The sequence below is a fragment of the Falco naumanni genome, chromosome 4, assembly GCF_017639655.2.
Source record: "Falco naumanni isolate bFalNau1 chromosome 4, bFalNau1.pat, whole genome shotgun sequence".
Classification (NCBI taxonomy): Eukaryota; Metazoa; Chordata; class Aves; order Falconiformes; family Falconidae; genus Falco; species Falco naumanni.
Genome location: NC_054057.1, coordinates 66055562 through 66067633, shown reverse-complemented (window position 1 = coordinate 66067633; position 12072 = coordinate 66055562).

Genomic DNA, 12072 nt, shown 5'->3' with positions numbered 1-12072 from the left:
ACAACTCAGCTGCAACTAAACCATCAGTGTGTTATCAACGTTATTTTCCCACTACATTCAAAACACAGCACTGTACCAGCTACTAGAAGATAGTTAACGTTATCCCAGATGAATCCAGGACACCTGGCTTTCCCACTGCATTTTACCAAATGCAAATGATAAAATTGCTGAGTGGAATATCCTCCTGCTTAACCACTGCTGGTTAAGCTCTGCTAACATGCTCCTCCATCCTTACTGCTTTCCACCTGGAAAATCAAGGCAAGCTCTGCTTGGCTCCACTGGCCATGGGAGTTAAATGATTCCGTCCTTTTGTCAAAACGTGCCATTGCCACCTTTGGAAAGAGCAAATCTCCTGACAAACCATCTCTCTGCTGCTTCTTCCATTGCAGTAACCTTCCTTTTCGAAGGATATGCAAGCGCTTTGGGGCAGATGTCACCTCTGAAGTGATGGCTGTGTGTACAAACCTGCCCCAGGGCCAGTCCTCTGAGCAGGCTCCCCTCAAACAGCATCGTATCGAAGAGAGTTTTGGGGTGCACGTGAGTACTATCATCTTGATAACCAAATGATAACCCACTTCTGAGCAGAAAAGTTGCTTCTTGAACCCGTGCAAACCTTTGGTAGCTGGAGGGAGCGTTCCCAGACACGATGACCAAGTGTGCAGAGCTCCTGAACCAGACAATTGAAGTGGACTTTGTAGACATCAATGTTGGCTGTCCCATTGATTTGGTCTACAAGAAGGTAAGAAGATGTTCTGCGGCGTGTTTTGCTTCCATCAAGAGACGCTTGTCTTTTGCCTCATCCCCTGCTACCTGATCTGCTCCTGCCAGTCTGACCCAGAGCTCCCCGTGCATTTATGGGCGCTAGACTTGAGCGAGAAGGCAAATCAGTGGTCCAAAGAGCAGGGGACGGTTGCTGTCTCTGCCTGTCAGGGGCAGAAGTCGGAAAGGAAAAGAGCTGTCAGGGTTTTTCTGTTGACGATCCCTGTTTCTCCAAGTGTTGAGATGCTCCAAGCCTTACCTGCATCCCCTGAGCAGAGGGCTGCTGTTGGGCAGCTCCACGGAGGCCGGGACCATCCCCCCTCCCACGAGTCGTTGCCAACGAGCAGGATCAGGCGGGCACCTTTTGTGGCTGGCGCCCTGAGTCCTTGCCACAAGAAGGTCTCATCTCCCACCGGTTTTAGGAACTTCCCATCTCGGCACAGCCACAGGCTCTTCCCAGCTGGTGTCCGGCAGGTGGAAACTGCCGTCAGGACAAGGGCTCCCGACCCCATCCAGGGATTTCTGCGAATTGCCACCGGGATACACACAACCGCCTCGCTCCCCACCGGCCTCCTCCTCCCCCCGAGGCTCCCAGCCACTGCGAGGGCTGGAGCTCAAACCTCCGCCGCCCCCCGGTGCAACACCTGCCGCCCCACGGCCTCGCACAGCCCCCCCCGCCGGCCCAGCGCCCCCGCTGGGGCTCCTTCCCCGTCCCGCTGATCCCCAGGGTGTCCCAGCTCGGGGAGGGGACCGAGGCTGCCAGCCGAAGGCACCTGCCCCCACCCCGAGAGCTGCCTGCAGCCCCCTTAACCCCTTCCCTGCCGGGGGGCGGGGCCGCCGGGGCCGTTGGAGCACGGGGCGCCCCAACATCGCACCCTGGTTACGGCCGAGAGTCCCTGGCAGCCGAGGCCGGAGGGACCATGGTGCGGCCCCCGCTGCAGCTCCCACCTCTGCAGCTCTCGGGGTGCGGCCCCTGGGGCCCCCCGATGCTCCAGCTGCTTCCCAACTTTGAGCTCCCCAAATCCTTCTGCCCCCAAGGTAGGAACCCACCCAGCCCCCCAGCCCGGGGACGCTCCGGGGGCACCGGTGGAGGCGACCCCCGGCCACCGCTCCTGTCTCTCTTCCAGGCTCCGCCAGCCCGTCCCAGCCGGCCAAGCAGGAGCAGCCCCCCCCTGCAGCATGGGCACCCGAGGTCCCCCTGGAGCCCCCAGCAGGTACGGAGACTCCTGTCCCCTCTGGCACCCCTGTCCCCTCGGCACTCCCCCCCCCCCCCCCCCCCCCGCCCCTTCCCTGGCAGTTTCCGCACGGGGCGGGAGTTCAGCAGCCTGCACCAGTGTGTCTGCCCTCGCCTGCTGCTGTGTGCCCAGGAAATCCCATTTCCAGAGAATTCCCCAAGGCTCACGCCCCACCCGCAATTTGCGACCCTGTCCCCCCGGCACAGCTGCTCACCCCACGGGGAGCTCCCCACGCACCCGGTGCAGGGCTGGGGGATGTCAGCGATGGGGGCCGGCTGGGTGGGGGGGTGGCCCTGGAGGGTCCCCCCAGCTCAGCACGGCTCCCGCTCACCCACGCAGGGCTGCAGAGGGCTCCGTGCGGATGCTACTTTGATCCCCGCTTCTTCCATCTTCAGTGGACCAGCAGCATCCTGCCTCCACCAGTCACCGCCATAGCCAACTACAGCAGCACCTCTCTGCTGGGGGGTGCCCGGGGGGGCTCCGGGACCCCCCGGGGCCAACTGCCACACCTTGTGCCTGACGCACAGAAGGGGGGGAGCCGTGGCCCCGGCGCCCCTGGTGCTGCCAACATCCATCGCTGGCTCCCAGCTCATCCAGGGCCAGCCCGAAGAGACCATCTGCAGCACGGCCACCCCTGCGGGGGCACCCCCAGGCAGCCATGTCCCCCCCAGCCCCTCTGCTGCCCCCCACAACCAAGTGGTTGGGGACCTAGAAGACAGCTATGATGTGTCCGAAGAGGTGCTTCTTCAGGAGGCCCTGAGGCTCTTTGGTTTATCCTCGGACACGGCAGGGCACATCCAGGAGGGTCCCAGCAGCGTCCCCACCCCTGGGGACACCAGCCCAGCTGTGCCCTGCTGTGACTTGAGCTCCCTCGCCCTGCCTGAAGACCTGTTCGATGGCAATTACAGCGTCTCCGAGATGACGGACACCCTGGCGAGCCTGGAGGTGTTCAACACCATTGAGATGGAGCCCCAGGAGCTGTGGGGGGACATGGACTGGGACCTGTCACCGTCCCCACCTGCAGCGCCATAGCAGCAGGGCAAGAGGCAGAACACCTGGCTCCTGCCCCCCAGCAAGGGCAGAGCCACTGCCTGGGGGGATTAAATCCACATGAGGGATGGGGAGAGGGGGAATCAGGGGAGGAATGTTCTGTACTGGGGGGAGTGGGAGCAAAGAGTGCTCTGTACTGGGGGGGATTTAGCAAGTTTGATGTTTTGGCAAGTCTTATTGTTTTCCATTAAATGTTGTTTCTCCATCCCGCTCCGTGCCTGTGTGGGAGGGAACACGGGGAAATGGCACCCAAGAGGTGCAGAAGCCCCAGGTCAGAACCAGCAAGCCCCAAAGGGCATCGAGACCACACCGCCCCCCCCCCCCCCAGGGCCAAGCCCCTGCCAGAAGACCACTCCCCTGTCCCCCTCCCCAGGGGAAGCAGCCCTTTGGGGAGAGCTACGACAGACAGGTCCCTGCAGGACCCATGGACACGGCCCCACGCAGAAAGTGGCACAGAGCCCCCAGGACAAGGGCAGACCTGGGGGCTGAGGGGGGCACCGGACACACACCACAACAAGGGCTGCCACCCCTTAGCCTTGAACACAACCAGCGTCCCCTGCAGCAGGGACAGGGCTCGGTGCAAAGCCCTTCCAAGCCTCAGGACAATCCTGCCCTTGCTCACGTCCACGCTCAGCTGCACAGCCCAGTATCACCCCAGCAGCGGTGATGGAGGAGCCACTCGCCAGGCAGGACCCTCTCCCCTCGCCTGCCTGCGCCTTCGGTGGCCGCAACAGCCTCCTTAGGGGGAAACAGGAAAATAAGCAAAAAAAAAAAAGAAACCCACCAGCCAGAAAGTGCCTGGAAACTTGGTCCCTTTATTGCCCGTTTCTCACCTGAGCTCCCCAGTCTGTGGTCCCCTCGGGGCAGTGCCCCAGCACCGGGGGTCAGGGGGCTGAGCCCCTTCCTTAGGGCAGCCCCAGTGATGCCACTGGGGTAGTGCGAGCTGCTCCGGACCCCGGGTGGGCACAGTGGCCTCAGCATGGCACAGCTCCCGGTGCTGCTCAGCATCTCGCCTCGCACACTGACCCTCCCCGAGCATCATCCTTGCCCCAAACTCCTGTCCCCTGCAGCAGCTGCACCACCACCGCCCGCAGCTCTCGGGGGCCACAGAGAGTTCTGCTGCTCGAGAGGAGGGAAAAAAAGAAAAAGAAAACACCCAGAACCCAAACAAAAAGGATCCTCAGTGCCAGAGGACGAGCAGAAGAGGTGAATCTAGCCCTGGAGGTGGTCTGAGGACCGTTCGCCACTTCCCCAGCCACGCTCCCTCGTTTGAGAACTGCTGCAGCACATCAAAGGCAGAGAGCAGAGCCCAGCTCTGCACCACCAGCACTTTGCCAGGACACAGACAACCCAAGCACCACCTCCCCATACACCCCCCCAGGGACAGCCAGAGCACACCCAGACACCCCCCACACGAAGACCACCTCCCACCCCAGCTGGCTGGCACCATGGGCTGCCTACCTTCTTGAAGGTCGTCAGCACTTTGATGCTGACAAAGCCCATCTTGTTCTTCGGGACATGTTTCAGGAGGAAGGCATCCTTAGCCAGGTTCTCATCTGAGAGGTAGAACTCCACCTGGGACACAATCCTGCGGACCAGCTGTTTGTCAGGGATGGAGAAGTTGCAGTCCAACAGATCAGCTCCCAGAGCATCGTTCACGTTGCAGAAGCTTCTGGCAGGGCAGCAGGGACACAGGTGTGAGCTGGTGGCCTTTGGTACATGCAGCCCTGCTTGGTCTCAGCTGCAACGGTTCAGAGAGCGGAGACACCAGGAAGACCCAGGGCCACCCACCAGCTTTGCTCTGGCTGCAGGGGAGCGATGTCAGCCTGCACCCTGCGAGCCTCCTGTGGAGCGATGGCTGTGTGCACAAACCTGCTCCAGGGCCAGTCCTCCGAGTGGGCTCTCCTCAAACGGCATCATACCGAAGATATTTTTGGGGTGCAGGTGAGTGCTATCATCCTGCTAACGAAACAAATGGTAACTCGATTTGGAGGAGAAAAGCTGCTTCTTGAACCCACGTAACCTGTCCCCCTGTGGGAGCTGGAGGGAGCGTTCCCAGACACGATGACCAAGTGTGCAGAGCTCCTGAACCAGACAATTGAAGTGGCTTTGTAGACATCAATGTTGGCTGTCCCATTGATTTGGTCTACAAGAAGGTAAGAAGATGTTCTGTGGCGTGTTTTGCTTCCTTCAGTAGATGTTTGTGTGACCTGCTCCTGCCAGTCTGACCCAGAGCTCCCCGTGCATTTATGGGCGCTAGACTTGAGCGAGAAGGCAAATCAGCGGTCCAAAGAGCAGGGGACGGTTGCTGTCTCTGCCTGTCAGGGGCAGAAGTCGGAAAGGAAAAGAGCTGTCAGGGTTTTTCTGTTGACGATCCCTGTTTCTCCAAGTGTTGAGATGCTCCAAGCCTTACCTGCATCCCCTGAGCAGAGGGCTGCTGTTGGGCAGCTCCACGGAGGCCGGGACCATCCCCCCTCCCACGAGCCGTTGCCAACGAGCAGGACCAGGCGGGCACCTTTTGTGGTTGGCGCCCTGAGTCCTTGCCACAAGAAGGTCCCATCTCCCACCGGTTTTAGGAACTTCCCATCTCGGCACAGCCACAGGCTCTTCCCAGCTGGTGTCCGGCAGGTGGAAACCGCCGTCAGGACAAGGGCTCCCGACCCCATCCAGGGATTTCTGCGAATCGCCACCGGGATACACACAACCGCCTCGCTCCCCACCGGCCTCCTCCTCCCCCCGAGGCTCCCAGCCACTGCGAGGGCTGGAGCTCAAACCTCCGCCGCCCCCCGGTGCAACACCTGCCGCCCCACGGCCCCGCACAGCCCCCGCCGCCGGCCCAGCGCCCCCGCTGGGGCTCCTTCCCCGTCCCGCTGATCCCCAGGGTGTCCCAGCTCGGGGAGGGGACCGAGGCTGCCAGCCGAAGGCACCTGCCCCCACCCCGAGAGCTGCCTGCAGCCCCTTAACCCCTTCCCTGCCGGGGGGGCGGGGCCGCCGGGGCCGTTGGAGCACGGGGCGCCCCAACATCGCACCCTGGTTACGGCCGAGAGTCCCTGGCAGCCGAGGCCGGAGGGACCATGGTGCGGCCCCCGCTGCAGCTCCCACCTCTGCAGCTCTCGGGGTGCGGCCCCTGGGGCCCCCCGATGCTCCAGCTGCTTCCCAACTTTGAGCTCCCCAAATCCTTCTGCCCCCAAGGTAGGAACCCACCCAGCCCCCCAGCCCGGGGACGCTCCGGGGGCACCGGTGGAGGCGACCCCCGGCCACCGCTCCTGTCTCTCTTCCAGGCTCCGCCAGCCCGTCCCAGCCGGCCAAGCAGGAGCAGCCCCCCCCTGCAGCCTGGGCACCCGAGGTCCCCCTGGAGCCCCCAGCAGGTACGGAGACTCCTGTCCCCTCTGGCAGCCGTGTCCCCTCGGCACCCCCCCCCCCCCCTTCCCGGGCAGTTTCCGCACGGGGCGGGGGTTCAGCAGCCTGCACCAGTGTGTCTGCCCTCGCCTGCTACTGTGTGCCCAGGAAATCCCATTTCCAGAGAATTCCCCAAGGCTCACGCCCCACCCGCAATTTGCGACCCTGTCCCCCCGGCACAGCTGCTCACCCCCCGGGGAGCTCCCCACGCACCCGGTGCAGGGCTGGGGGATGTCAGCGATGGGGGCCGGCTGGGTGGGGGGGTGGCCCTGGAGGGTCCCCCCCAGCTCAGCACGGCTCCCGCTCACCCACACAGGGCTGCAGAGGGCTCCGTGCGGATGCTACTTTGATCCCCGCTTCTTCCATCTCCAGTGGACCAGCAGCATCCTGCCTCCACCAGTCACCGCCATAGCCAACTACAGCAGCACCTCTCTGCTGGGGGGTGCCCGGGGGGACTCCGGGACCCCCCGGGGCCAACTGCCACACCTTGTGCCTGACGCACAGAAGGGGGGAGCCGTGGCCCCGGCGCCCCTGGCGCTGCCAACATCCATCGCTGGCTCCCAGCTCATCCAGGGCCAGCCCAAAGAGACCATCTGCAGCACGGCCACCCCTGCGGGGGCACCCCCAGGCAGCCATGTCCCCCCCAGCCCCTCTGCTGCCCCCCACGACCAAGTGGCTGGGGACCTAGAAGACAGCTATGATGTGTCCGAAGAGGTGCTTCTTCAGGAGGCCCTGAGGCTCTTTGGTTTATCCTCGGACACAGCAGGGCACATCCAGGAGGGTCCCAGCAGCGTCCCCACCCCTGGGGACACCAGCCCAGCTGTGCCCTGCTGTGACTTGAGCTCCCTCGCCCTGCCTGAAGACCTGTTCGATGGCAATTACAGCGTCTCTGAGATGACGGACACCCTGGTGAGCCTGGAGGTGTTCAACACCATTGAGATGGAGCCCCAGGAGCTGTGGGGGGACATGGACTGGGACCTGTCACCGCCCCCACCTGCAGCGCCATAGCAGCAGGGCAAGAGGCAGAACACCTGGCTCCTGCCCCCCAGCAAGGGCAGAGCCAGTGCCTGGGGGGATTAAATCCACATGAGGGATGGGGAGAGGGGGAATCAGGGGAGGAATGTTCTGTACTGGGGGGAGTGGGAGCAAAGAGTGCTCTGTACTGGGGGGGATTTAGCAAGTTTGATGTTTTGGCAAGTCTTATTGTTTTCCATTAAATGTTGTTTCTCCATCCCACTCCGTGCCTGTGTGGGAGGGAACATGGGGAAATGGCACCCAAGAGGTGCAGAAGCCCCAGGTCAGAACCAGGGAGCCCCAAAGGGCATCGAGACCACACCGCCCCCCCCCCCCCAGGGCCAAGCCCCTGCCAGAAGACCACTCCCCTGTCCCCCTCCCCAGGGGAAGCAGCCCTTTGGGGAGAGCTACGACAGACAGGTCCCTGCAGGACCCATGGACACGGCCCCACGCAGAAAGTGGCACAGAGCCCCCAGGACAAGGGCAGACCTGGGGGCTGAGGGGGGGACCGGACACACACCACAACAAGGGCTGCCACCCCTTAGCCTTGAACACAACCAGCGTCCCCTGCAGCAGGGACAGGGCTCGGTGCAAAGCCCTTCCAAGCCTCAGGACAATCCTGCCCTTGCTCACGTCCACGCTCAGCTGCACAGCCCGGTATCACCCCAGCAGCGGTGATGGAGGAGCCACCCGCCAGGCAGGACCCTCTCCCCTCGCCTGCCTGCACCTTCGGTGGCCGCAACAGCCTCCTTAGGGGGAAACAGGAAAATAAGCAAAAAAAAAAAAGAAACCCACCAGCCAGAAAGTGCCTGGAAACTTGGTCCCTTTATTGCCCGTTTCTCACCTGAGCTCCCCAGTCTATGGTCCCCTCAGGGCAGTGCCCCAGCACCGGGGGTCAGGGGGCTGAGCCCCTTCCTTAGGGCAGCCCCAGTGATGCCACTGGGGTGGTGCGAGCTGCTCCGGACCCCGGGTGGGCACAGTGGCCTCAGCATGGCACAGCTCCCGGTGCTGCTCAGCATCTCGCCTTGCACACTGACCCTCCCCGAGCATCATCCTTGCCCCAAACTCCTGTCCCCTGCAGCAGCTGCACCGCCACCGCCCGCAGCTCTTGGGGGCCACAGAGAGTTCTGCTGCTCGAGAGGAGGGAAAAAAAGAAAAAGAAAACACCCAGATCCCAAACGAAAAGGATCCTCAGTGCCAGAGGACGAGCAGAAGAGGTGAATCTAGCCCTGGAGGTGGTCTGAGGACCGTTCGCCACTTCCCCAGCCACGCTCCCTCGTTTGAGAACTGCTGCAGCACATCAAAGGCAGAGAGCAGAGCCCAGCTCTGCACCACCAGCACTTTGCCAGGACACAGACAACCCAAGCACCACCTCCCCATACACCCCCCCAGGGACAGCCAGAGCACACCCAGACGCCCCCCCACACAAAGACCACCTCCCACCCCAGCTGGCTGGCACCATGGGCTGCCTACCTTCTTGAAGGACGTCAGCACTTTGATGCTGACAAAGCCCATCTTGTTCTTCGGGACATGTTTCAGGAGGAAGGCATCCTTAGCCAGGTTCTCATCTGAGAGGTAGAACTCCACCTGGGACACAATCCTGCGGACCAGCTGTTTGTCAGGGATGGAGAAGTTGCAGTCCAACAGATCAGCTCCCAGAGCATCGTTCACGTTGCAGAAGCTCCTGGCACGGCAGCAGGGACACAGGTGTGAGCTGGTGGCCTTTGGTACATGCAGCCCTGCTTCGTCTCAGCTGCAACGGTTCAGCGAGCGGAGACACCAGGAAGACCCAGGGCCACCCACCAGCTTTGCTCTGGCTGCAGGGGAGCGATGTCAGCCTGCACCCTGCGAGCCTCCTGCGGAGCGATGGCTGTGTGCACAAACCTGCTCCAGGGCCAGTCCTCCGAGTGGGCTCTCCTCAAACGGCATCATACCGAAGATATTTTTGGGGTGCAGGTGAGTGCTATCATCCTGCTAACGAAACAAATGGTAACTCGATTTGGAGGAGAAAAGCTGCTTCTTGAACCCACGTAACCTGTCCCCCTGTGGGAGCTGGAGGGAGCGTTCCCAGACACGATGACCAAGTGTGCAGAGCTCCTGAACCAGACAATTGAAGTGGCTTTGTAGACATCAATGTTGGCTGTCCCATTGATTCGGTCTACAAGAAGGTAAGATGTTCTGTGGCGTGTTTTGCTTCCTTCAGTAGATGTTTGTGTGACCTGCCAGTCTGACCCAGAGCTCCCCGTGCATTTATGGGCGCTAGACTTGAGCGAGAAGGCAAATCAGCGGTCCAAAGAGCAGGGGACGGTTGCTGTCTCTGCCTGTCAGAGGCAGAAGTCGGAAAGGAAAAGAGCTGTCAGGGTTTTTCTGTTGACGATCCCTGTTTCTCCAAGTGTTGAGATGCTCCAAGCCTTACCTGCATCCCCTGAGCAGAGGGCTGCTGTTGGGCAGCTCCACGGAGGCCGGGACCATCCCCCCTCCCACGAGCCGTTGCCAACGAGCAGGACCAGGCGGGCACCTTTTGTGGTTGGCGCCCTGAGTCCTTGCCACAAGAAGGTCCCATCTCCCACCGGTTTTAGGAACTTCCCATCTCGGCACAGCCACAGGCTCTTCCCAGCTGGTGTCCGGCAGGTGGAAACTGCCGTCAGGACAAGGGCTCCCGACCCCATCCAGGGATTTCTGCGAATCGCCACCGGGATGCACACAACCGCCTCGCTCCCCACCGGCCTCCTCCTCCCCCCGAGGCTCCCAGCCACTGCGAGGGCTGGAGCTCAAACCTCCGCCGCCCCCCGGTGCAACACCTGCCGCCCCACGGCCCCCCGCACAGCCCCCCCCCGCCGGCCCAGCGCCCCCGCTGGGGCTCCTTCCCCGTCCCGCTGATCCCCAGGGTGTCCCAGCTCGGGGAGGGGACCGAGGCTGCCAGCCGAAGGCACCTGCCCCCACCCCGAGAGCTGCCCGCAGCCCCCTTAACCCCTTCCCTGCCGGGGGGCGGGGCCGCCGGGGCCGTTGGAGCACGGGGCGCCCCAACATCGCACCCTGGTTACGGCCGAGAGTCCCTGGCAGCCGAGGCCGGAGGGACCATGGTGCGGCCCCCGCTGCAGCTCCCACCTCTGCAGCTCTCGGGGTGCGGCCCCTGGGGCCCCCCGATGCTCCAGCTGCTTCCCAACTTTGAGCTCCCCAAATCCTTCTGCCCCCAAGGTAGGAACCCACCCAGCCCCCCAGCCCGGGGACGCTCCGGGGGCACCGGTGGAGGCGACCCCCGGCCACCGCTCCTGTCTCTCTTCCAGGCTCCGCCAGCCCGTCCCAGCCGGCCAAGCAGGAGCAGCCCCCCCCTGCAGCCTGGGCACCCGAGGTCCCCCTGGAGCCCCCAGCAGGTACGGAGACTCCTGTCCCCTCTGGCAGCCGTGTCCCCTCGGCACCCCCCCCCCCCCTTCCCTGGCAGTTTCCGCACGGGGCGGGGGTTCAGCAGCCTGCACCAGTGTGTCTGCCCTCGCCTGCTGCTGTGTGCCCAGGAAATCCCATTTCCAGAGAATTCCCCAAGGCTCACGCCCCACCCGCAATTTGCGACCCTGTCCCCCCGGCACAGCTGCTCACCCCCCGGGGAGCTCCCCACGCACCCGGTGCAGGGCTGGGGGATGTCAGCGATGGGGGCCGGCTGGGTGGGGGGGTGGCCCTGGAGGGTCCCCCCAGCTCAGCACGGCTCCCGCTCACCCACGCAGGGCTGCAGAGGGCTCCGTGCGGATGCTACTTTGATCCCCGCTTCTTCCATCTCCAGTGGACCAGCAGCATCCTGCCTCCACCAGTCACCGCCATAGCCAACTACAGCAGCACCTCTCTGCTGGGGGGTGCCCGGGGGGGCTCCGGGACCCCCCGGGGCCAACTGCCACACCTTGTGCCTGACGCACAGAAGGGGGGAGCCGTGGCCCCGGCGCCCCTGGTGCTGCCAACATCCATCGCTGGCTCCCAGCTCATCCAGGGCCAGCCCGAAGAGACCATCTGCAGCACGGCCACCCCTGCGGGGGCACCCCCAGGCAGCCATGTCCCCCCCAGCCCCTCTGCTGCCCCCCACAACCAAGTGGTTGGGGACCTAGAAGACAGCTATGATGTGTCCGAAGAGGTGCTTCTTCAGGAGGCCCTGAGGCTCTTTGGTTTATCCTCGGACACGGCAGGGCACATCCAGGAGGGTCCCAGCAGCGTCCCCACCCCTGGGGACACCAGCCCAGCTGTGCCCTGCTGTGACTTGAGCTCCCTCGCCCTGCCTGAAGACCTGTTCGATGGCAATTACAGCGTCTCTGAGATGACGGACACCCTGGCGAGCCTGGAGGTGTTCAACACCATTGAGATGGAGCCCCAGGAGCTGTGGGGGGACATGGACTGGGACCTGTCACCGCCCCCACCTGCAGCGCCATAGCAGCAGGGCAAGAGGCAGAACACCTGGCTCCTGCCCCCCAGCAAGGGCAGAGCCAGCACCTGGGGGGATTAAATCCACATGAGGGATGGGGAGAGGGGGAATCAGGGGAGGAATGTTCTGTACTGGGGGGAGTGGGAGCAAAGAATGCTCTGTACTGGGGGGGATTTAGCAAGTTTGATGTTTTGGCAAGTCTTATTGTTTTCC